Genomic DNA, 22,069 nt, shown 5'->3' on the forward strand with positions numbered 1-22,069 from the left:
TTACCTAGAAATATGTTTTACTCATGAAAGAACATGTTATTTTTTTAAAGTCATTAAATGATAGTAGTATTGGTATCTCTTTCACTCTTAATGAGAATTTATCAACTATTAACTTTGGCATTATCAACATTTTGGGCCGAAAATTATTTTATGTCAGGGACTTTACTTCAATTTTTAAAGAGAATATGGTCCGCAACCATCTATGCCCAGCATCAGAATGTTGAAATTTGTGTGGTGATTCTTGAGGAAGGCCCTCATATATATATATATATATACTCATGCCAAAATAATGTTGAAAATACTAGACTCGGATAGGTAGTGGAGCAGAACAGTTGTGAATAAAACCAGGTCTTTTCTGTTGTGCTTAATATCTAACAGTGTGAACCATTACTTTTAGTCAAAGTTTAAGAATTACGTTACAGCAGAAATGAACTTCAAAATTATATTTCTGGTAGATATAGGCTCTGGTACGACGTTTTCTACAAAGGCCTGATCCTAAGATTTTTCTATTTGCAAAGGCTAATCATTTATATGATTAAAGTAGTATAGATTTCCTATAGTTTTATGGTTTATCTTCATTTATGTTGTTTTTTGAAAATTGATATCTAATTTTAGGTGGGGCATTTTAATGAACAGACAAAAAATAAGCAAGTAAGTTCTATACTACCTCAAATTAAGCAATTCTCTCTTCTCTTTTTTCTCTCCTTTCCCTCCCCTTTTTCTGTCTCTCTCTCTACATATATATATAAATATGTGTATATGTATATGTATATAGTTAGGTGGTAGAAAAAGGTTAGAAGTAGAACAAAAGGATTGAAAATTGAGCAAAGATAATCTATATGGGGTCAGCCCGGGTGGCTCAGCGGTTTAGTGCCACCTTCAGTCCAGAGCCTGATCCTGGAGACCCGGATCAAGTCCCATGTCAGGCTCCTTGCATGGAGCCTGCTTCTCCCTCTGCCTGTGTCTCTGTCTCTGTCTCTTTCTCTCTGTCTCTCATGAATAAATAAGTAAATAATCTTTAAAAAAAGATTATATGGTAAAAAAATGGAAGCAATATTGCATAGTTAGGGGGACTTCATTGACATTTCAAAGATAAATTTTGTATAATTTTAACTAGTTGTATGACTATGGGTAAGGTCTCATAAATATCTTTTGGAAAAAATAAAAAGTTGAATAACTGAACTGTCAGAGTTTCATTTTCCTTCTATAGAAACGAGTTATATATATACTCTTCATATCACTCAAGAAACTTACAAATATTAAGTGAATTAATGAGGTCAGAAGTACATTATTTGCAGATATAAAAGATGTGTATTATAGAAATCCTCTCAATTTCCCATTAAAATATCCATAAATTTATAGAGTGACAACAACTATTAATAGTACTATAAGACAACATTTAAGTCATAGCCTGGACAAAAATCTCAACTAAATGCCTAGTCACTCCTTTTTATTTTCTAAATTATTTTAGCAATACTTACTAAACATGGGGTTTAGTTTTTCTATTTGAAGTTTCCTCTACCAGTATAATTTTTTTAGTCTTTGCATTTGACCTTGTCTTAGTAATATCAACAATAATCCCAGAATTCAATAAGTACTTTTTAGTGGTTAGAAATTATCATTTTTAAATTTTCTTTTAGTAAGCTCATAGTTCTTTTACATTTATATATGTAACTTTTTTCTTCTTTGTGAATAGCAAAGCAAATAAAAAGAAAGTAAATGAAATACATTGTATGGAGAATTAATTTAGTGAGCATGTTTAATTTTGCCTGCAAATAGCATTAAGATACTAAGCTACTGGAGATAGATTATTTGATGTGATATATTAGCATCCCAGAAAGCAAGCTACGTATCAATTCAAATTCATTAAGTCTAATACAATTTCCCCCAAGTCATACAAGAATCCTTCATGATGAAACAATAGAAGTAACAAAAAAGCTTATATACATGAAATTGACTTCCTGTGTGTATATAGATAGATGATAGATAGATAGATATGTGTGTGTGTGTGTGTGTGTGTGAGGAAGCTATATGATATTTATTTTTAGTTGAATTTTTGAGAAAAAAATGTATTCAATCACATCAAAAATGTATTTTAAGTAGAAAACACTAATGCAATAGAATAGGTATGGATAAATTTTATAAAAGTTTTTCAATGCACAAGGATGAAACAAATATCAAAAGGAAAACTGAAGTATTCTTTAAGAAAATGAAGTTACTTCTGTTAAGTAAAAATTCACCTTATTTCAACTGCTTTGTATGTTCATGTTCTGGCATATTGGGTTTTCTTCAAGAGAAGCACTAATTTACTTTGTAGTGTGGAGAAACTTTCTATTAGTATTTACAAACTCAATGCTGCCTTGTCTTGTGAAACATGCTATTAACTGTTAATCCACACAACACCCCTTGTTAAATAGCTCATTATTATTATCTTCACTTTCCAGCTGAAGAAACACACCAAGAGAGGTCACAGAGTGAGTCAAGGCCAGGATTAGCAATGAAAAGCACCCAGTTGTTGGTGCTTTCCTTGGTCTACCCGGCCACGCTAAATAGGTGAGATGGCCTGCCTGGATAGCCACAAAGAATGGGAGCTGACCCAGAGCTTGTGTAACCAAACTCCTTATTAAAGACAGCCTGTGTAGTCCTTGCCTCTGGACTTCTTACAAGTTGCCCTAAATTTGAATTGGTGGGGCCTTCACTAATATTCTTGACCTAGATCCTGAACGTTGCCCTTACTATTCCTCACCTCATGTCACCATCACCACTGAAACCCTATGAGTTTACCTGTGGTTTGCTCTACTCTGAACCCATTTCTAAGGAGAGAAAGGTAAATAGTACTGAGGGCATTTTACAACCTAGGTGATATTTCTGGAGGGACTGGAACCTGTATTAATTCTCTGAAAAATTGAGACCAAATTTATCATCTTTGTGGGTTTTTTAATCTAAATGTTTGAGAAAAAATAAATGCACATGTAATAAAAACTAAGTGAAACTCTGGACAGTGGTTACAGTAGAAGCAAGATAGAGTATATTTTATGAAATATTGGTAGACAAAGGAGACATAAATTTTCTAAATAATTAATTTGGAATTGTTAGGAAGTCATTTACAGTAGCAAGTACTTTAAGCTTAAAAAGAAGTATGATCAAGAAAATAGAAGATAACTCTTAAAACCATCAATAGCCAGCACAAATACAGGGCTTTGTTGGAACTACATAGCTTCTATGTTTTTTGAAATGTGGAAGACATGGGTTACCAGTAATGTTTATCAAAAACATATTCTTGGGGTGCCTGGGTAGCTCAGCGGTTGAGCATTTGCCTTTGGCTCAGCCCATGATCCCAGAGTCTAGGGATCAAGACCCATATCCAGCTTCCTGCAAGGAGCCTGCTTCGCCTTCTGCCTATGTCTCTGCCTCTCTCTGTGTGTCTCTCATGAATAAATAAATAAAATCTTTAAAAAAACATATTCTTATTTTAATTAATCTAATATCTTATTGAGAAATAAAGACAATTAAGGTTTACCTATTGGAAATATATCCTACTAGTATTAAAATATTTAATATATTTGATGTAACTGATGAAATTTATAAAATGTTTTGCTTTGTATCATGAAATGTGGTTCTAAGTCATTTTTTCTTTAACTTAAATGAAATGGAAAAAAATTCCCCAGGGTGGGGGAAATAATAAAATATGTTAAAATTGACAGGAAAAAAAACAAAATAGAAGTTCAAATTATCCCATTATTTAGTAAAGCAACTGAATATGTTATTAAATTTTTCATACTAAAAAAAAATCACATTTTAAATCTGGACCAGATAGCTTCACTATTAGCTATTCTTCCACACATTTAGGAAGAGATAATAATTCTTCAGAACACTTTTACAGAAGAGCAAAACAAGGCACAGTCTCCAGCTCACCTTATGGGATTAACATAGACTTTACTCTAAAATTTTAAAAGGACATAATGAAAAAGGAAAATTACTGACAAATTTTTTTGGAAAACATAGTTGAAAATCTCTAAATGGAATGTGAATAATCAAACTTTTATAAAACAGATAACATAACATTATGTAGATTTATTTTAGATCTGAACAGCAGTTTAATATTCAAAAAGCAATCAATTTAATTCAACACACTGACAGAATAAAGGGGGGAAATGGTATAATTATATCAATAAACCAAAAAAAGCTTCTGATAAAAGTCAATATTCTTTCATGATAAAAACTTTAAGCAAACTAGAAATAGAGGAGAATCTTCTTAATCTGGTAAAGGGTATCTACAAATGTCTACAGCATACATTATATTTAGTTAAGACATATAAAAAATTTCCCATCAAGACTGAGAACAAAAAAGTCTGATATCATCACTTTTATTCAACCGTGCACTGAATGCACTGGCCTGTGCAATAATATTATCAACAGAAATAAAAATTAAAAGTTTAGAAAAGAATAAATAAATGGACACTGTTTGCAAATGGCATTATTGTGTACACAGAATATCCAGAAGCATTCATAAAGTGTTAGAATCAGTAAGTAAATTTAGCATGACTGTTGGATTAAAAAAACAATTAGAAAATAAAAATTTTAAAAGAAAGCATTAATTTTTGCATCAAACATAAAATTCATATATATTTATCTAATAAAAATTGTGCAAAACCTTTGCACATAAAATTACAAAATATTACTTAGAAAAATTAAAGGAGAGGTAAATAAATGAAAGAATTTACTAAAGATTGTAAATATGTCAATTCTTTCCCAAATTAGATAGATTAATTAAATTGATTCAATTCAATCCCAATTAAAGCCATAATTTCATTTTTATAGACACTGATAAGTTTATTTTAAAATTCAAATGAAAATACAAAAACATCAAGATGAAGCAAGGCAATCTTGAATGAAAATAAAGTCAGAGTATTTACATTACTATATATCAAAGCTTAACAAGAAATCATAATAAGACATTATGATATTGACACAAGAATAGAAAATCTGGCCAATGGCATATATAATAAAGCATCATATAAACAGCCATAAACTTATGTTAAGGGTGACATTGCATTGCAGTAAGGAAAAATTATGTTAATAAATCTTAATCTTTATGTCCTGAATACACCAAAATTGATTCCAGATGAAGTGTAATCTAAATGTGAACTACAAAACAATAAAGGTTGTAGGCAATAATATACGTGAATGTTTTCATGACCAAAATTGTAGCTTTCTTAATGAGGAAACAAAAGGCACTAGCCAAAGATAACACTAATAATTTGTGCCTCATAGAAATTAACAGCTCCTATTTATCAAAATATTCTATGAAGACAATTTACAAGGCAGAATGAGAAAAAAACATGTATATTTATATACATATACATTATATATATAATACTTAGGAAAAATAAAAAAAACTATATAAAAAAACTTCTACAGCTCAAGAAACATAGATAGATGACCCCATAGAAAAAAAGTAGGCAAAAGATTTGGAAAGGCATATCACAAAAAGGCCACCTAAATGGCTAATAAACCATTGTTTAAAAGTGATCAGTACTATTAGTCATCAAATACATACAAATTAAATCTACTGTGTGACAGATTTGTCTAATATGTACATGAGGAAAAGTATAAATTCCTGATGAATGAAATAAAATAAGAACTAAATAAATAGAGAGGTATTCCATGTTCATAAATAGGATTCAGTGTTGTCAACATATCGTTCTTTCCAACTTGATCTATAGGTTCAATAAAATTCAATCAAAATCTCAGCAAAATATTTTGTGGATATTGACAAACTGATTCTAACGTTTAGATGGAGAAGCAAAAGAATCAGAATCAACAGTATAATACTGAAGAACAAATCTGGGGACTCACAGTACCTGACTGAGACTTACTGTAAAACTACAGTAATCAAGACAATGTGATATTAATGAAAGAATAGAGAAGTAGATCAATGGAACTGAATAGCAAAACCAGAAATAAACCCATGCAAACACAGTCAGTTGATTTTTGGCAAAGGAGCAAAGGCAATAAATTAGATAGAAGATAATCTTTTCAATAAATGCTATGGAACAACTAGACATACACTTCTTGATGAATAATGAATCTTGATTCATAAAAAATGAATCTAGATAATTTAGACTGACTTTATGCCCTTCACAAAAATTAATTCAAACTGGAAAAAATTCAAAACTATAAAACTAGAAGATAACATAGGAGAACACCTAGATGACCTTAGATATGATGATGACTTTTTAGATACAACACCAAAGGCACAATCCATGAAATAAATAATCAATAATCAATAAGCTGGATTTCATTAAAATTGAAATTTCTGTGAAAGGCCATGTCAAGAGAATAAGGGTATAAGCTACAGACTGGGAGAAAATATTTGCAAAGACTCATCTGATAAAGGGCTGTTATCCAAAATGTACAAAGAGCTCTTATTTTCTCAAGATTTATTAGAGAGAGGGGGAGAGAGAGAGAGCACAAGCAGTGTGGGGAGGAGCAGAGGGAGAGAGAGAATCCCCAAGCAGACTCAGTATGGAGCACAGAGCCCAATGCAGAGCTTGATTCCAGGACCTCAAGATCATGACCTGAGCTGAAATCAAGAGTCATACACTTAACCAACTGAGCCACCCAGGCATCCCCCAAATATACAAAGAATTCTTAAAACTCAACAATAAGAAAATGAACTACTGATTTAAAAATGGGCCAATGATCTAAACAGACACTTCCCCAAAAAAGATATGCAGAGAGTAAGTAAGCATATGAAAAGATGTTCTACATCATATGACACCAAAAAAGTACAAATTAAAATAATAGGGAGATATCACTACATAGTTATTGGAAGGGACAAAATATAGAACACTGACAACACCAAATGTTGGCAAGAATGTGGAGCAATGGGAACTTTTATTCATTGTTGGTGAAAATGCAAAATGGTACAGACAACACTTTAGAAGACAGTTTGGTGACTATACAAAACTAATATATTCTTATCATATGATGAAGTAGTCACTCTCCTTGGGAATTACCCAAAGGTTGAGAACATATGTCTACACAAAAAACCTGCACACAGATTTTTTTTAAAGATCTTATTTATTTATTTATGAGACACAGAGAGAGAGAGAGAGAGAGACAGAGACAGAGAGAGAGAGAGGCAGAGACACAGGCAGAGGGAGAAGCAGGCTCCATGCAGGAAGACTGACGTGGGACTCAATCCTGGGACTCCAGGATCACACCCTGGGCCAAAGGCAGGTGCTAAACTGCTGAGCCACCCGTGCTGCCCCTGCACACAGATGTTTACAGCAGCTTTATCCAGAACTGCCAAAATTTGAAAGCAACCAATATGTCCCCAGTAGGTGAATGAATTAATAAACTGTAAAACAATAGAATTATAGTATTCTAGATTATAAACAACAGAATATTATTCAATTCTAATAAGAAATGAGCTATCAAGCCATGAACAGACATGGAAGAAACTTAAATGAATATTGTTAAGTGAAAGAAGCCACATACTCTAGGATTCCAACTATATGACATTCTGGAAAGAAACAATTGTGGAAATGGTATAAATAATTGGATCACTGTGGGCAGGGGATAGGATAAATAGGTCACTGAGGATTTTCAGGGCAGTGAAAATATCCTGTATCATATTATAATGATGGATCCATGTCCTTACATATTTGTCTAAGCCACAGAATATACAACAGGAAAAGTAAACCTTACTGTAAATTATGGCCTTTGGGTGATTATGATGTGTCAGTGCAGTTTTTGCTCCTAATAAAGGTACCACTGGTGAGAAATGTTGATAATGGGGGAGGGAGCATGCATAAATGGGAAAGAGGGCCTATGGGAAATCTGTACCTTCCTCTTGGTTCATTGTGAACCTAAAACTGCTCTAAACAAATTAAAGTCTTAAAAAAGATTACATAAAACACACACACACACACACACACACACACAAGGACACCACTATCTATCTGCCAGAAATGCTGGGGGCAAGTATGGTCAGTGAGAATATGAATAAGTACAATGCTTTTGGATAGCTGTCTAGCAGTTTATCTCCTAAAGCAAAACATGCTAATATCTCATGACACAACAAATACACTATTGGATATTGAAAATTTGAATATATATGTGCACTGAAAGATGTTTAAAAATTAACAATACCATTATCTGATATAGTGAAATACTGGAAACAACCTAAATATCCATGAAGAGAAGAATTAATATAATTTTAGAATACTGGTATTCTAAATGGAGTATTTCATGGCAAAAACATAAGAAATCTATTTCTACAAGCAACAACATAGATAGTCTCACAGACATAGCAATGAGTGGAAGAAAACAGACATATACATAAAAATACTGTATAATTACATTTATACAAATGCCCCCAATAGGCAAAACAATCTGTGTGATAGAAGTCCTAATAGCTGTTCTTTTGGGGGATGTGGGAGGAGCATGGTTGCTAGATGAGTATAAGGGAAGCTTCTAATAATTTTGTATATCTTGTTCTGGGGGGTAGTTATATATTAAATTAATATATAAAAATAATAGAATATTCTATGTAAGAGTACATTTATGTATGTATATATATGTGTATATATAATACACACACATATATGTTACGCATTACACATTCTTAGAAAATGTAAATAAAACGCAGAGATCAAAGACAAAGGGCATAAAATATTTTCCTTTTTTTTCACAATTGTATAACAATGACTAAATCCAGTAACAAATCTAATCTAAACAGACCAAGGTGAGGCTAAGAGAAAAATAACTACTGCTTAATCCTACAATCAAATTCAACAATTTCTATTACTTGTCAATAGATATTTTCTCATTAAGCAGCCATTGTTCATAGATGCCAATTGTTTCAGGTGAATTTTCAAGGTAAAAATTTCCTTCTGTAGGTATATATTGCCTTTCTTAAATCTAGGCACTACTGTACAAATAAATTCTCAAGCCATAAAGGACATCAAAACAGCCAACATACCAACACTATTAAAAAATAAATCCAAAAATAAATAAATAAAAAAATAAATCCAAAGTACACATTTTTCTTGCCATGAACCAAATTCAAAATGTGTCCAGGTTATCTGTAGTGAAGCTTGAGTGTGTTTTATTCCCTTCTTGATTCAAAACACCAGAGAGATCCTTCATGCCAGCTGGTTGCAGCAGAAGCCAAACACAGAAATGAAACAGCAAATTATAAAGCCACCAGTGCTGCTTCCCACTTAAACACCCTGCCCTGTTATCAAATGTCATACTGTTCCTCATTCCAGCATCCTCCCCTTAGATTTGGCGATCTAACATTTTAATTTTAAGCACTCTATTCCATAATAATAAAATAAACAAAATTTTCTAAATCTACTGCCTAGATGCAGGCACAGATACTCTTTAGCTTTGCACACTATTACTCATGTCCTGAGCTAACTTTATTATGGTTACTCTGATTATTAATCCTTTCCTGGCTAATCAGTATCTTTGAGACCTCTCCATATTTAGCCTCAGCCATTCTATTTCAGTCTCTTACCCGCCCCATTCTTTTGCAAATTTAGGATGAAAGACAAACAGACCAGGTCTAATGGGGCATTATCACTATCCTTGCTGCTCTGAGCTCTTGGGACTCAGGTGAAAAATCTCATGATAGCTTCATTATCATGGGTTAAAGAGGTAATATGTGTCCCTAAAGAGAAGCATATTCACTCATTCATATTGCAAGTTGGAATTAGGTTATAAGAAATCTCCCTTTTATTTCAGTTTAGTATTTCATACTGTTGAGGCATAATGTATACACAGCAGTACCTGTTCTGATCCATATACTGTCTTTGTCTTTCAAAAACAACCTAATAAATATAACACCATATTCTAACAATAACTGAAAGAGTTACAAAATCTTACCACTGAAAAAGATAAATCAAATTATGAAAGAAATTGTGTGTCATCCTTGTGCAGGGGCCATGCTAATCTTCTCTGTATCGTTCCAATTTTAGTATATGTGCTGCCGAAGCGAGCACAAATTACGAAAGAAATTTACAGACGAAGACATGACTAAGAAAGATCCATGACTTGCTCAAGATCACACCACCACTCACTTGGTATTAAGTAATGCTTGTATTTTATTACTGTGTTATAGAGGTAAACAGAGAAACAAAGGGAGTAATTTCTAGCCCTTGGAAAACTGGGTAGAAGAATATTCTCAAAAATGTTTTACTGATGGGGTGCATAGTAACAACTTTTGAGACAACTGACTTATGTAGGCTATACTACTTTGCCAGCATGCTATTTAGTAGAATACATATCTGTTATATATATATACATATACATATGTATATATATATGATATTTAGTAGGATATATATGTTATATATCTGTAACATATCTGATACATGTTATATCTGTTACATATATCTGTTATAAATACATAGTATATATGAGCATATTTCCTTTATCAAAATATGAACTTCTTGGATTTAATAATCCATATTTTGTACTCTTCAGTGTTAACCTTTTCACATCTAAAATCTGGAGAGTATGAATTAGGTCAAACCCTATTCAAACCCTAATCAAGTTTAGTTTTCATAGCATGAATATTCCAAATTTAATGGATCAGTTTTGCTGAGTCCAGTTTTGAATTCTTTCAAGAGTGGTAGCACATATCTAAACCTGCACTGTCTTTCAGATTCCCAAATCGATTCATGCAACAACTACCAAATAACATATTTCAATAACTACAACACACTGGCACTATTATATAAATTCCTATAAGAAACACACTGATGGATCCCAATTACCAAGGGAAATTGACTGGTGGTTTGGTGTAAGCAAGGAGGACTATGTTTGGAACCCAGGAAATTTTCTGAGGTTTCTTTTTTTAGTACTTCCATGCCAACTGTAAAGATTAATGGAAAACTATGGGAACCAGAAAAGGAACTGATTGAGGATTCAGACCTTTCAGGAAGGCAGGAAGGAAGACTTGGATCTATATCACCAGTTCCAAGAAACTGTGATTCTACCTTACATTCTTTTAAGGTCCCATAAAAATACGTAAGAGCTTTAAACACTCCCAAACTGGAACAGGTATTTGCAAAACCATTCCTCGCTTCCCTGGATGGTCACCAAGATGAAGTCAATGCTTGGCAAAGCATCCAAAGAGGCTGGCTACTATCCTTTCTGGGGCATGTGATGGAGAGGTTAGAATTTGGAACTTGACAAATGAAAATGTATCTGTACAATACAAACACATGAGGGTTTTATAGAAGGAATATGTACTCTTTTATGTGGGACTTCTTTTATTTTACTGTTGGTGATGACAAAACCGTGAAGTAGTGGAAAATGAATAGACCAGGTTATGGAAAGGGAGGAACCAGCCATTGCATAAATATTAGAAAAGAGAGTATATACAGGAATTGATCATCGCTGAAAGAAGCTGTTTTTGCAACATGTGGACAACAAGTAGACATTTGGGATAAACAAAGAGCCAATCCTACATATTCAATGACCTGGGGGTTCGACAGTATAACTAGTGTTAAATTTAATCCAATTGAAACATTTCTCTTGGGGAATAGTACTTCCAACAGGAATACAGTGCTTTATGATATGAGGTAAGGTATTCCTCTGAAAAAGATCATCTTAGAGATAAGAACGAATATGATCTGTTGGAATCCTATGGAAGCTTTAATTCTTACTGCAGCAAATGAAGATTACAACTTATATACTTTTGATATGTATGCACTGAACACTCCTGCAGTGGTACATAAGGATCACATATCTGTAGTGCTTGATGTACATTACTCTCCCAATAGGAAAGAGTTTGTGTCTGCCAGTTTTGATAAATCTATTTGAAACTTTCCTGTGGACAAAAATAGAATCAGGGAAATCTATCACACAAAAAGAATGCAACATGTTATCTGTGTAAAATGGACTTCTAACAGCAAATATATTACATGTGGATCTGATGAAATGAACATTTGTCTGTAGAAAGCTAATGGTTCTGAATATTGGGTATGCTTACATAACAAGAAAAAGCAGCCAAGATTACAACCAGAAGTCGAAAGAGAAATTTCAGCATCATTCGCATATAAAGTGCCTTGCTTGTCACCAATTTCTATCAAAATCTATCTACAGCCATATCCAGGAACAGCACATCATGAAAGAAGCCTGTCAACGAAAGGAAGTGAATCATCTCAAACACCGCAAGCCTGGATCTGTTCAGATTGTGTCAGAAAAGAAGTAGTACTTAGTGACAGTTGTGAACTAATACTTGGTATTCCCACCAATCCTGACATATAATTATTTATTACATTTTTATTTGCAAACTTAGCAAATAAAAATACTCGCTCTAGAAAATAAGTTGAGTTACATGTATAGAACGCTACCCTAAAAAATTAACCTGAAAAGTAGCTTAGTTGATATCCAACATTTTATCCATGATCTGCTTTCTTATTTCATTGAGGAATACAGCATTTGTCAATCTAACCTACTTTTACTGTTAGAAAATGCAGATATACCTTCACTCTGATCTATTATTGTAGATATACTATACGTTTGGATTTACATTTAAGCCCAAACATCTCTTTTGTTAACTTTAGTATTACTTGGGATAATTATTGCAATGATTCTTCCTATGATTATCCATAACATGTGGAAGAATTATGTCAGAATTTTTTTCAATTCAATAGATTTTCTGTGCTTTATTTGGGTTTTCGGGACTTTAAAGATGATCACTTATATAACTTTTATAAATAATTATAATTTAGAGTCAAGATAATGAAACATCCCTTTTCTCAGAAAAAAATTCCTGTAGGGAACAAATTGTGTTGACTGTTTCCAAATCAAAACATTTTTCATTATTAAGGTTTGCTGATTTTTTAATAACATTATCTAAGAGTGTTACTGTCTGCCATATCTATTTGTTGATTTTTTGTCTTACATTTTATCTAAAATGTAAGCCTGGTGAAGGCCAGGGGAAGTCTCCCCAACTTCCTTCTGGGGAGACTTCCTGTATCACAAAAGCCAGAAAGATTAAACAAACAAACAAAACCTTTTCCTGAACAGATTCCAGGTAAGTTTCCACATGTGGCTTATATTCTTGACCCATATACATGGGTCTGTTCACATGTGGAATTATGTTAAACATGGGGAAAATAGCTGAGCTTGTACAAGGCATCCATTTTGCTGGTGCAAATCTATCAGGTCTGATGAGGCTTTGGAACCTAGGGTTCTAGAAGTTGCTCTCTGATCTTGGAACTGCAGCTAAAGTGCTAAGACCTACACTAATTAATTAAACAAGTCTTTCTGATTCTCCATCTCCTCTCTTTGAAAAACTTTTTTTAAAAATAAAAATTGTATACATTTAAGGTGTATAACATGATGATTTGATTACCATCTTTTTGATTGTGGCAGATATGGCAGTCAGTTATGGAGGCCCAGCCATTCGAATGGTTTGGAAAAACCCAATTTCTTATATAAAATCCATTTTTGCTGAAAATATAGCAGTTTCTGATTCTCACAATTTATTTTTGACTGATACAGGGCATTCAATTTTTGTTGACTGGAAGAATGCATACAGTTGCAAGGAGGCATAAAATACATTTAAAAAGAAAACACTAAAAAGGAAGTTCACTTGTTGTGCTCCTGGGGAGGCAGACTCTAAGACAGCAATTTGCACACAGTTAGTTCACAGGCTAGTATTTTCAGGATCAATAACTGGCAATGAAGGTGAACTGTGATGCGTATCTAACAAAGGCATCAGCAATCATACCATGAAATGCTAGAACTAGAGTGGTTTTCGTGAGTTTCATGAGTTGTCAACAACTATGAAGAGTGACAGACTTACTATACCCTTGAGTCAACTAGTAACTGGATGTGAACTGACTTCTTCCCAAAGAGTATGTTCATGGGCTAGGCAATGCTCTGCTTGGGCTAGGGAAATTCCTAAAGATAACTTTCTGACTCATTTGGGAACTGTCACCCACCAACACTCCCAGGAGCTGGGGAAATGAATAGTTTAGTTCTGGGAGGGGGCAAGGGTGGATCTGGACAGTACGCCCTGGCATCCAACTCATAAAGAAAGTGTTAAAGAAAAATTGCCATGTGACTTTGAACCAGAAAACCTGGATTTGAGTACCATTTCTTCCACTTACTAGCTGTGGAAATTTGGAGATGTAATTTAACTCTCTGAATTTGCTTCCTTGTCTATAGAAATATAATAATAACATATGATTATATATATAATAATATTACATGTTGAAGGTTTATTATAAGTGCAAAAGAAATGGCAATCTGCCGATCTTTCAAAAAGGTAAGTGTAAACTTAGTAGCTACTAGAGAATTCATACAGGTCTTAAAATTGCTTACTGAACTCATTGAGCTGTACATTACTAACATGCACACTTTCTACATGTGTATTTTACTTCATAACAAGAAACAAAAAATGCTCACCTAGAGGGTAATCAGAATGAGTGAATTTACTATTCACTTAAAAGGTTGGCCACCTTTTAAGAAAAGTGTGTCAGTGTATCCTAAGGATGGTTTATTTATTTGTATTAAAACTAAAATCTCAGTTATTATTTTTAAGGAAGTCAGGCTCAAAATGACATGGCGTGTTTTTAAATCACTGCTTGCTTTACCCATATGGACATATTGGAATAATATAGAGAAAATTACAGAGAAAGTAAATCAAAGAGAAAGACAAAAATATAGTACATTTTGTTCATTCATTCTTACATTTATGAATTTATCAAATAATGGGTTACTGTGAATAGACTTTGTGGAATGATTCAAATATCATTAGGACATGCGTTGACTTTAAATGAAAATAAACTATCCAATCCTTTTGTTCGAGCATTATTTCACCTCGACAGGCCTGGAAGGGCATTCCAAATTAAGAGATATCAAGAGCTAGGTTCCCAAAACTAACCCCATTCCCCACTAAACTTTTCATCACTGTTATGTAGCATGTTATTTTCTTTAAAAAAAATACATTAAATTGAAACCATGGTTCCCCGTAAACTTCTCAACATAGTCTCCCACAGTTCCACTTATATGTTAAGTTTCAATGCAGTAATCAAGGTCCTATGATGTATATCCCAAAGACAGCATGGTGATGGTGGAGGGGATAATATATGGTACCATCTACACAGTTTCCTTTATACTTCTTGTGACAGCACCTGTCATTAGAAGTATTGATAGTCACATATTTTTTACTTTCTGTCAAGACCCAGTGTGGTTGTCTCTTCTTCCTCAAGTGGATGAATAAATAAATAAACCATCCTCAGGCTAAAACCATAACACACCTCTCTTAAAAGTTGGCCAACCACTGGTTCAGTGAATAGGGTCCTAAGTTTTCTTGTATCCGATTACCCTCTAGTGAGCTTTTTTTTTTTTCTTTTCATAAAATAAAATACCATGTAGAAAAGTGTAGAAACTCAGATTTACTGAGTCAGATTCTCCAGGGACAGGGTCCTATCATCTTTGCTTTAATACATTACTCCCCTAAAATGAAGAAAGATGGGACTAAGGAAACAGGGTTATGCTATTGCCTTGACTGTTTAATGCAGGTAAGCAGAAAACGCTAGTTAACTTGCTAGTGACATATGTACATATTTACTACTAGAAAATAATAATTAATTCCTTATTTACTAAATAAAGTAAACCATCTTTTTCTAAGTATATGTAAACTTCAGGTTGTCTTGTCTCTTAGATAATGAGGTAATAATTGCATCTCCCACATTCAATGAGCAGTTACAAGAATTGTCTTGGAGGTTTCCTGATGACAATTTTCCCTGCTTTAATTGTTCTATACATATAATGGCTATAATGAGTAAACAGAGGGAGAAGCCAACTGAAGAGAACACTGTGTTTTTTATAATCCTCTCTTCTGACTTCCATTTACTTGGCTTTATTTTCCAATTGGAAATGGTGAAGTCCTCAATATTTTCTGAAAGCCAGAAACAATGTTTACACGACCTACATAATTTACATGGTAAATTCCACTTCATGAGTAACTAAATTTTAACTTCAGAAACAATATTACCTTCCTGAGTTTTCAAACAAGAAAAGCCACCTTTAAACATGACCAAAGTCAGCAGTCTTTCAATCTTGAAAATTAACAGATTAAAAAAAAAATGATCCATTTTACATGTTGATTTAAATAATGATTCATTTTAAGTTTCAATAAGCCTTTGATTATCTGCTATGTACCAGAAACTGATTTATGTAATCAATGAAACCAGAGCACTTTTCCCCCTTTCTCTGTGGTGTATAAATCTGACCACTGTACAACTCTCATTTTATTCAAAAAAAATTGGACATGTGTGAATTTCAAGAGAAATTGGAAGCATGATAGTATGATAACAGATAATATAGGGCATTGCAACCCAGGAAAATTAGCATGTAAGAAAGTAGTTAGAACTAAAAGAAAATGAGGAGACAAACATGAATTTATCTGAACAAAATAACTTCCATTAATTTTGGTCTTCTGATGCTCATGCTTTCACATAATTACTACGTTAATATGAGTCATTACTAAACATTATAGGAAAGAGAAACTCTAAAACACTTGGATTCCAATAAGCACAGTGGTAAATATTAAAGAAACCAACCATGTGGTAACTTGTCTTAAAATACATAGAAGGGGTGGTAGAGTATAATGGACATAAGCCTAGTGTTTGGATTTACACTGAACTAAGTTGATTCCAAAGCCAATCCAAGCATACCAACTTTGGACAGTTCACTTAACCTAACTGGATGCAACTCCAAATTTAATTTCTAGTTCTACTACCTCTGACAAACTAATTGTCAGATTGGAACAAGGTCCTCATTTTAAGACGATTATTTAAAATATCTATCTCACAGAGTTTCGTATCTAGTAAATGTGACTGTATTAGTATAACAGAACAAGATCCCTGTGCTATGTACCCTTCACTACTATCCTTAACTCTATTCAGCTGTGATACTATGAAAAGTGATCAATATTAGGAAGAGGCCCCCCATACAAAAGACTCCTGTTTTCCTCCTGTAACAGAAAGAAATAATATTAGCTCCCTATATCAGGTATGAAAGTCAGTCTCCCTCCTCCATCATGGATATATGGATATTTATCTTAGCACCAAGTAGGTCTAAAGGAAATCTTGTTGGAAGAATACAATATTCTAAAACATTTTTTTTTTGTATTCCAGGTGTGTTCCTGATAAGCTAGATCATTCTGTTTCATAATGTATTATATAGACTTACACATCCATTCAGATGGGGCAGGCACACATGTTAAGAAGCCACATTCTAGTACAGTGCCAATCACAATATAAACATTCAATAAAGGAGTTGGCCATGTTGCAGCCGACTTTATAGACACAGAGGCTGGTCCAACAGAAAGAGAAAGTATTGATCCCAAACATGTTTCTGTCTCAAGCACTGGGCTGCAGCACAGACAGACAGATCCTGGGTGATAGGGAAGATGAGGAGAGTGGGTGAACAGAGAAAAGTTCTTAAGATTTCTTGTGAGAAATATGGCAAACAGACAACTTCTGCTTTCCTCCAAAATAAAATAATTCATTCCAGGCAGTATTTTTATACTGAAAGCTTTCACACTTCAGAAGTATTATTAATTGCTCTTTTGCTCTGACAAAGACATGAACTAAATCCATAAATCCATAGTGTGTTTTATCTACTAAAAAAAGGTTATAAAGCCCAGAGCTTGAGGGAATAAGAGTGTGCAAGAGTGTCACATATTGTGTGCTTTCTCATAGGAAGTCTTGATAGCACAGAGATATCACACCTCTATATCACACCTTAGGCAAGTTACTTACCATTTACAAACATCAGTTTCCTTCCCTTAAAGTTGAGAATGAAAAAGATAATAAAAACAACTTTATACTATCACAGGGAGGAAAATATGTGATTTTAAACTAAAGAAACTTACTCTTGATTCTGCCTTCCAATCGGGTGGCATATTTTTTTGTGCCTAACAAAGCCTGAGAGAATGACACCATTTCAAAGAATTTACTTTAGAAAAAGCTTTAATTTTAATGCTTCTGGGAATGCTTTATACCAACAAAGTGTAGAAAAACAAAGAGAAGTGCTCTTTGTTTTAGAAAGTTCCTATGGGATCCCTGGGTAGCTCAGTGGTTTGGTGCCTGCCTTTGGCCCAGGGTGTGATCCTGGAGTCCCGGGATCGAGTCCCACGTCGGGCTCCCTGCATGGAGCCTGCTTCTCCCTCTGCCTGTGTCCCTGCCTCTCTCTCTGTCTCATGAATAAATAAATAAATATTTAAAAAAAATTTTAAAAAAGAAAGTTCCTAAAAGAGTTTTTTGGATGTACAAAATAGACCGTGAAAATAGTTTGCAGTAGAGAGTGAAAAGCTTAAATTTAAGAACAGCTACTTCAAATTCTCGTATTCCGGTATAAGAACAATCAAAATCGAACTGATAAGAGTAACACCAGTTACACATGTTCCAAAAATAAGATCACTGGCTATTCCAGCAAATCTTCGTTTATAAGATCTTTCTTCCTAACTTCTGCCCTAACATCATCCAGTAACTAATACCCCAACCCCCAAAGCCCTAGAAAACCCTTCCCCAACTCTGGCTTTTGAGATACTCCTTCAAACTGATCCTCTCTTTGCTCGGGGAGTTTGGAAGCAAACTATTTTCCCTGGAACTGGATATAAGAGAGCTTTGACCAATTCTAGATGAGAAAAAAAAATAATTGTTTAATAGACAGTGGCAGAGTCTGTAAAAGAGGAGGGAATCTAGGAAGAAACAGAGAGTCCATTAACATGAGGGGGGCAAGTAGAGACCAGTAAGAAATTCCCAAAGTTGGAAACAAGAAAAGACATTTTCCAAACAGCAATCTACTATTAAATATTTAATACATTGCTAGCTTATAATGTCAACCCACTCTGCTTACTCCAACCTTTGTAGAAGTTCTGTTATGTACAATACTTTATGTTATTGCTAATTTACTTTCTAGATAAACTAAATAGATAGTGACTAGGGACAAAAGGAGTTGTCTCACATTTATTTTGACATAGCACAGAGAGAAAAGAATTGTAGCCCTTGGGAGTGAAATTTTCTCATGTTATTGAGATATAATTATTTAAAGGTACAACCAGGTGATTTGATACATGTATATGTTGTAAAAGGATTATCACAATAAGGTTAGTTAATACACCTATCCCCTCACATTTTTGTGTTGGTGAGAACATTAACATTCCAGCACTTTAAGAGAACATTTAACATTCTAGCACTTTAAGTATCTAAAAAAGTTTTGTGGGATGCTTGGGTGGCTCAGTGGTTGAGCGTCTGACTTTGGCTCAGAGCATGATCCCAGGCCCTGGGATCAAGTCACACATTGGGCTCCCTGCATGGAGCCTGCTTCTCCCTGCCTGTGTCTCTGCCTCTCTCTGTCTCTCATGAATAAATAAATAAAATCTTAAAAAAAAAAAAGTTTTGTCAACTACCATCACCATGCTATACATCAGATCCTCAGAACTTATTCATCTTGTAACTACATGTTTGCACCCTTTGATCAACAATCTCCCCATTTCCTCCATCCCTTAGCCTCTGACACCCACCATTCTACTCAGGGAGCAAGACTTTAGAGAGGAAATAAATAATTCATGAAAAAAAACAAGCATTTAATACAAAAGATAATTAAATAAATGTAATTCCTGATAACCCACAAGAATATTGAATTCTGTATTTTTCAAATTACCAGGATTATATTCCATAGCCAATCTATTTCAAATATTAAAAGAAAGGGTAATTCCAGAATGTCAAAGACTTTAGAGATACCCAGGCTACTGACACCATGCCACTGCCACATGAACATTCAATGGGATGACAGAAGCAAAAAATGAAAAATAAATGTTTGCTGTTATTTCAAATATTAATAATTACCTTATTCTTAATGTCAAGGTATTTGAGTGGATTAGCAGAGAGGAGTATGGTAAAAAAGAATATAAAGAAGGAAGGTGTATTAGTTTCCTATTGCTGCCGTAACAAATTACCACAAATTTAATTTATTATTTTTCAGATCTGGAGTTCAGAAGTCCATAAAACAGTTTTACTGGGTTAAACTCAAGGTGTCAGCAAAGCTGTGTTCTTCCTGGAAACTCTAGGGAAGAATCTTCTTCCTTACTTTTTTACCAAGGTCTGGAGGCTACATGCACTCCACAGCTCATGGTCCCATCACTCCAACTTCTGCTTCTCTGAGTCTGATACTCCTACTTCTCTCTTACAAGGACTCTTATGCCTATACGGGGCACTCTCTGGTTAATACAAGATAATCTTCCCATCTCAGAAATCCTTATTCATATCTGCAAAGTCCCTTTTACCCTGTAAGGTAACATATTCACAAGTTCCAAGGATTAGGATGCAAATGTCTTTAGTAGGCTGTTATACTGTCTACTGCAAAGGTAGCTAAATGATTGCATAAAAATAATAGGAAGGAAAGCATGACAGCACCGGAGAGAAGTAGCAGGTAGTGATGTGTGCATGTGTACATCTATGTGCATACTCAGGAGAGCAGGGCAATGGAATTCTTATCGATGCTGGTCTTTTCATTCAAGAGGCAGAGTGTAATAAAAAGTGCTTGGAATTGGAAGAATTGCTTTGAGTTTAAATTCTACAATATTCTGGCTTTGTGGTATTGAGCAAACCATTTACTCTCAATGAAAAATCACAGTAAATTTTTTTTGAGTGAGTACTTTTTGCAGGCACTATACCAATAAATGCTTCACCTGCACCCCCTAAGTTACTCATTATTGCTCCGTAAAGGTTGGTCCCCTTGTAAAAGGAAGAAGCTGAGACTAGATTAGCATAGGCATCCAAAGTCACTGAAAATTAATCTCAATAACTGACTCTAGGTTTATCATTAAAATAAGGTATGAACAGCGCCATCCTCATGGGCTTGCTGTGTAAATTAGTATGTTCCAGGAGAACACTAAGCTGTTATAAAATTAAATGGTGATATAAAATTATAGTATTTAACCAGAGAATTACATGAAACAACACTTGTAAATGATCCTAGTGGGTGCCTGACAAACAGCAAGTATTTAAAAAATATTATTTCCCTCAGCCTCATCCTTTATTCTTAGAAAAAGATTCTTTTCAGGGTGGTAGATGTATTGGACCTTGGAATGGCATACACAATTTCACATTCTTCTTGTTCAAACCTGGAAGTCACATTAGCCTCTCCAGATACAGTATTTTCCCCTTTTCTATACCTCAAATTCTTTATTTCCAGTTGATCTTTCCTATAGCCCTGAGGAATTAGAAGAGTGTAAACTTAGAGTGCAGGTAAAGTATATGTCAGTAAAGGAGGACTTAGAAGGAAAGAAGAGCATGGTCTAAACTTCCAGGTTCAGGAATCAGAAGGTCAGAAGAACTCACAATTAAAGTCTTCTACTCAGCAAATGAAATCACTTCCACTGCTCACTTTCCCTACATTTTACGCACTTGTGCTTTCATGATAACTTGCAAATTATCAAATCAGCTATTTATACCATAAGGCAAAGAAGATTTCCAGTAGAGAAATTTATTTTTAAAAATTCCAAAGGATAGAGAAACAGAGATGGCCTAAATTCTGCTTTGTACATTTGTAATAACACTATCAGTTCCTTAACAGATCAAATAAGCTTTTATGGGTCAGTCAAGGAACTTAGTCTATTTTGGCATTACTTCCTCACCAACATCACATGTATCATAGTTATAATAACTTAATAATTTACTGTGTCCCTGAAGCAGAACCAGTACTCTGTAAATATTTCATTTCAAAACCACAAAACAACTCTATCATCATGCCTATCATCCAAGTCAACTCTTAATTGCCGAAGTTTTCACTCTGACATTTTCCTAGTGAGTTGACACTACTAGCTAAAAAAGAGTGTACATATGTTACACACTATCATGTCAGCCCCAAAAATCATCATCTAGAATTTATTCTTCTCATTTGGGCATAGGCAATAGCATTCCTAGTCAAGATTAAATTTGTATTTAGTTCTGAATCCTTTAATTTGGATAGAATAATGTAGCTTCCCTTTGAGAAAAAACATTGGGCGGAAAGGATT

General features: G+C 34.0%; 1 non-coding gene and 1 pseudogene across 1 annotated transcript; one reads left to right on the top strand and one right to left on the bottom strand.

Moving 5' to 3' along the window:
- The first annotated feature begins 2,749 nt into the window (after positions 1–2,749).
- Positions 2,750–12,259, top strand: LOC140619918 (DDB1- and CUL4-associated factor 13-like; annotated as a pseudogene).
- Positions 9,909–10,016, bottom strand: LOC140620456 (U6 spliceosomal RNA). Its single transcript, XR_012020241.1, has one exon. It is a non-coding gene; the product is annotated as a U6 spliceosomal RNA (small nuclear RNA).
- Positions 12,260–22,069: the final 9,810 nt, after the last annotated feature.

This window comes from Canis lupus, chromosome 28 (assembly GCF_048164855.1).
Source record: "Canis lupus baileyi chromosome 28, mCanLup2.hap1, whole genome shotgun sequence".
In the NCBI taxonomy this organism is placed as follows: domain Eukaryota; kingdom Metazoa; phylum Chordata; class Mammalia; order Carnivora; family Canidae; genus Canis; species Canis lupus.